This window comes from Bison bison, unplaced genomic scaffold (assembly GCF_000754665.1).
Source record: "Bison bison bison isolate TAMUID 2011002044 unplaced genomic scaffold, Bison_UMD1.0 scf7180017864289, whole genome shotgun sequence".
Taxonomy (NCBI): domain Eukaryota; kingdom Metazoa; phylum Chordata; class Mammalia; order Artiodactyla; family Bovidae; genus Bison; species Bison bison.
Genome location: NW_011494861.1, coordinates 11,912,949 through 11,918,465, shown reverse-complemented (window position 1 = coordinate 11,918,465; position 5,517 = coordinate 11,912,949). Strand labels below are relative to the sequence as shown.

The 5,517-nt window shown below is 41.0% G+C and overlaps 1 pseudogene; it reads right to left on the bottom strand.

The window, feature by feature from the left end:
• Window positions 1–8: 8 nt before the first annotated feature.
• LOC104995958 lies at window positions 9–1,345 on the bottom strand (annotated as a pseudogene).
• Between the last annotated feature and the right edge of the window lie 4,172 nt (window positions 1,346–5,517).

Here is a 5,517-nt window from a genome sequence, read left to right as displayed (position 1 = left end):
GAGTTAAATACAAATACCTAGAAAGCTAAAATGTTTGCTAATGATGAGAAGTAGAGAACACTTTTAGAATTGAGGTCTCTCCTTGGTTGAAGAAGACATAAAAGATGGTGTAAGGATGTGGCAGTACTATTATGAAATATTGAAAAACTGAAAAAGGTGAATCACTTAGGTCAGTGGTGTGGTGTTCCCAAAGTCCCAGGAGATACAGAATCTTAGACTCTGGCTAGCTCCACAATTTGACATTCTTCTGATCTGTGGCTTTGAATAGCCTAATAAATACTCCCTTGACCAGAACAAGTAATCATTTAGGCCAGGGGAACTTTACAGAATACTGACCACGTTCCTCTGAAGAGACAGGACAGCCCCAGGGGAAACATTTGGCATTCATTTCATTCCTTCAGTTACTGAAAAGTGTGTCCAGTTAGCAAAAGCTTGTCTTACTTTTCAGGTAGTATGAATTAAAACCAAGAGCCTAGCAGCATTCTCCATCCAAGTTCCTGAGTACTCAGCTGTGATCATCCAATATTCTTAAAAGGATTTTTTTTTATCAAGCCCTTGTCCAATAAGATATTTAACAGTACTTGGGGACTACAGTAGGTCCCATTCCTCTGCTTTTTTATTTCTCTTGATTTCTCTTTCTCACCCCAGTGTAACAAGTTGCTACAGGTTTTTACCAAAATACCAAAGCAGTATTTTGGAAATGAGTTATTTTGCATTACGGAAAGTGTCTGATCACATTATAATGGGTCAGATTTGCATTTAACTGGGAGATGGCCACATCGAGTCTACTGCAGGGATTTTGCAAATTCGGCATAGTCGATGTATCCATCATTGTTCTTGTCATCGTCTCTCAAAACACCATCTATTAAGTTGATCAGCTCATCTTCGTTCATTGGTGCCTGCTCACTTTCCTCCTCCTTGTGAACATGAGTGATGGCTGTGGAGAGTTCTAGGCCGTCAAGCAGATTATTGCCATCATAATCATGCATTTTGAAATAATGGAGCTGCAGCTCTTGTGGGGACATCTCCACCTCTGGTTTGTTGATGACACCTTCGAGATGCTCCATGATATGCTCTTGGTCATGCACTGTGTTCTTATCCAGGCCCATGCTGCCGTGATGGGAGGAGCTGGCCCCGGGCTCCTTGGCCCTGGCACCTGGGGCACAAAAGGCCCAGAGCAAGCCACACAGGAAGGGGATTCTGAGCAGTCGCAGAGATCTCATGGTCACCGGTACCCTCGCTGCCACCAGCTGCCACCAGTTTTTCCCCAGACGCGAAGCCCTCCAGCATGAGCCTCGCCAGCTCCCGTCTTCGGTACGTTTTTCCTCCCTCAATTTTTTAAATTGTAAAATATTATATTGGAAGGGCTCTCTGAGATGATCTAGTCCAAAAGTTTACAAATTTCAGCCCTGGGTCATATCTTTTCACTGCCTGTTTTTTTTCCTGCATCCTGAAAGCTAAAAATTATTTCTATGTTTTTTAAACAGTGACAAACTTTATTCTTTTGGGCTCTCAAATCACTGCAGGTGGTGACTGCAGCCATTTAATTAAAAGAGCTTGCTCCTTGGAAGAAAAGTTATGACAAACCTAGACAGCATATTAAAAAGCAGAAGCATTACTTTGCCAACAAGGTCCATCTAGTCAAAGCTATCATTTTTGCAGTAGTCATGTATGGATGTTAGAGTTGGACTATAAAGAAAGCTGAGCATGGAAGAATTGATGATTTTGAACTGTGGTGTTGGAGAAGACTCTTGAGAGTCCCTTGGGCAGGTAGGAGGCCTTGGGCAGTCAATCCTAAAGGAAATCAGTCCTGGATATTCATTGGAAGGACTGATGCTGAAGCTGAAACTCCAATCCTTTGGCCACCTGATGCAAAGAACTGACTTATTGGAAAAGACCCTGATGCTGGGAAAGATTGAAGATGGGAGGAGAAGGGGACGACAGAGGATGAGATGGTTGGATGGCATCAGTGACTCGATGGACATGAGTTTGAGTGAGTGCCGGGAGTTGGTGATGGACAGGGAAGCCTGGCGTGCTGCAACCCATGGGGTTGCAAAGAGTCGGACACGACTGAGTGACTGAACTGAACATTTTTAGATGATTCAAAAAAATTGAAAAAAGAATAATGTTTCATGACATGTAAATATTATATGAAATTCAAAAGTCAGTGTCCACTATAAAGGTATTTCAGAACACTTCCACCCTCATTTGTGTACATTTTGTCCATGGTTGCTTTTGAGCTACAACAACAGAGTTGTCACAATGATAAAATGACCTACCAAGCTCACAGTAGTATTCACTGGCCTTTCACAGAAAAAGTTGGCTGACCCCCTGCACTAGACAAACATTCCCATTCTATTGGTAGGGAACTGAGACACAAAGACATGATAGGCCTGAGGTCACACCATCAGCCAGAGGTTGAAATAAGACCTCAGTGGTTAGTGCTCTTTTCACTGTACCATCACATGAAAGATGGTACCCAAAAGCTTCTCGGTGTATCAGGACAATGACTGCTTGGACCTGTTATGTGCCTGTCTGCTCCTCACCTGCAAGCCTAACCTAGGTTTTAGTAGGGGCCACTGCATCTGTGGTGCAGTAGTAAAGAATCTGCCTGCAATGCAAGAGACTGGTTCAATCCCTGAGTCAGGAAGATCCCCTGGAGAAGGAAATGGCAACCCACTCCAGTATTCTTGCCTGGGAAATCCCATGGGCAGAGGAGCCTAGCGGGCTACAGTCCATGGGGTTTCAGAGTTGGACATGACTGAGTGACTGAGCACGCTGCATTGTAACCTCGAGAGGGCAGCACTGGCTAATGTGACTCCAGAGAGCAACCTTTCCAAGAAATAACCAAAATAGAGTACAGCTACGTCTTTAAAAAAAGAGAAAGAAAAAAAGCAAGTCAAAAAGGTCCCAAGTGGCTTTTGATGGTGACATGCATACATACTAGTACAGTATAAGATATTTAAAATTTTCTTTTTTTTTTTGGACAAATTGCCAAAGGTGAGTTCAAGCTCAGAAAATATCTACATGTAGCTAGAATTGAAGGAAGGCAAATTGGTAGCAAAACCAAAGTAGGCATTTCAGAGAAAAGCACCCACACGTTAAAAAAAAAAAAAGCTTTCTGAGTATTGAGGGAAGACTAAGAGGAATAGTAGAGTGGGTTGTCATGCCCTCCTCCAGGAGGGGATCTTCCCAACACAGGGATCAAACCCAGGTCTCCCACATTGCAGGCAGATTCTTTACTGTCTGGTGGCTCAGACAGTAAAGAATCTGCCACCCACACATTAAAAAAAAAACAAAACCAATTCTACTTTCTGAGTATTGTGGAAACATGGAGAGGAAATTAGTCCTCCTGGAGCCTTAGGGACGGTTTAAGTAGGTGAGTGGAGCTATGCTTATGACCCAGATTTGTACTCGTTCTGAGGGGGCTGAAGAAGAGCTTCCATCTCTTCATTTTGGTGAGGTCTAATCATAACATGTGGCTAGTGAGGTTTGCAGCCTAGTATGAGGTATTTAGTAAGTATAATTAATATTTGCAAAGGGCTATAAAACCCTACAGATTAAAAGGTGCCCTGTGGAAGATGCAAGATGGCTGGTGTGACTGTGAGGGCAGATACATTTCCATGGTGTCACCACCGTTGTTTACTGAGGAGGCAGAGGGAAAAAGTAGGTTAAGGCCAGGTGGCACAGTCCTTCACTGTGACTCAGAACTGGGCCACATGAAACCTGTCTAGGCAGACTATCACATCAGATGGTCTAGAGAAATTTCCCCAAGAATGCATAAATCCTCAGAGGCAGAATGGTTAGCTTCATGACACATAATCACGCCTGGAAGAAATCTGGTGGGGCTAATTAGAAAAACACAGATGGCACTTCCGTCTTTACAAGGAAGGGGACTGAGTTGTATTATTCAGCAAATATTTTCCTCAGCCTGAGCTTGACTTCTGAGATTTTCTGAGAACTGAGCATTTTTTCTAAGTAATCACAAAAGCCTGGGTAACAGCAGGAACTAAGCTAGTAGTCTAATTAAGCATCCCCGTACTGCGATACTTTAAAACACTACTGGGAATCCCAATGAGTTCCTAATGTCTAATTCCTAAATTTAATCCAAAGTGTTCCACTGAATCCTCTTGTATGACCTTTGTTAATTATGTAATATCTAATCACCAGTGATGATAAAAAATTGAAAACGATGGCATGAACTGATTCACTCTCCTGCTCAGGAACAAAGATTAGGGCATCTCCGAGGAATAATACTTTAGCATATAGGAAATTGCTTTCAAACTCTAGCAATTAAGTATATTTTTAGTCCCTGGAATGATAAAAATATGGAACTGCACTGAATGGGATTTTGTTGTTGTTCTTATTTTTTCCAGTTAGAATTTTGGTCCAGATCAATCCTATAACATGTGGGAAGACCTTACAGACTTATCATGAAAATAATCTGGTGACTTAGGGTACATTAAGAAATCCTCAGCAGAAATATCATTGTTTAAATCTTTATTCTGTCACTAAGAAAAGTAAATCCACAACTCTAATACTGTATTTACTTTGGAAATTACAAACTACCAGAAAATAAAACAAAGACAGGAAGAAGGAAAAGAAAACAGAGGTATTATACCACTCAAGTGCCCAGTATTGTAAATATAACTTGGAACTTACTTTACGACATTCACATAAAGCTAATTGACTTAGATGGCTTTGGTTTTCTGGCTTTTGTGTATTTTTGTCAGTTCTGTAATGTTACATGCTTTAGAGGATCAAATCCTATTTTGTGTAATGTTGTATTCCATTTTTAAATTTCAAACCAGTTGACAGAATCTTTAGGTATTGGTACAGTCCTCAAAGAGGGGAAAAAAATCCAACTTAACTGTGACTCTGTTTCCTATTTATATTGTATTTCTCATTTAAGAAGTAAAAAACTCAGTGGACTTTACTCCAAGTCTCCCTAGCATATCTTAGATTTCAATAGCATTTCTCAGATTACAAAACACTTTTACATCCATTCTCTCCTCTCACTGGGTCTTCAGAACAATACTGTGGGTGGGTATGGCATGCATAGTATAGTTATTTAACAGCTTCATTTCCAAAAATTAATTCAATGAATATTTATTGAATGGCTACTGTTTGCCAGACACCTTTAGACAATGACCATTCAGTGGAAAATAAAACACATGAAGAGCCTGCCAAAAATGTTTGTGATTTGCCTAAGACTATAGAAAGTAAATCCAAAACCTTTGGATGGATGTACTGTATCATCATTTCCATCTTCAGCTGGAAAAATGAAGCACAGATAACTTACTGGACACTGTCTCTTAGTACTGTAGTGGCATTCCTTGTATAGATTTGCTCAGCCACATCTGCTTGCCAGTATTTGCTCCCATACATTCCAGCCTCTGGTCTTTCACTAGATCAATTCTTTTATACTCCCATCTACAGTCAATTCTTTCACAGAGGCAGCTCCTCTCTACTTAAGGACATGTATCCAGTCAACTCTCTCCCACACACTGCCATTCT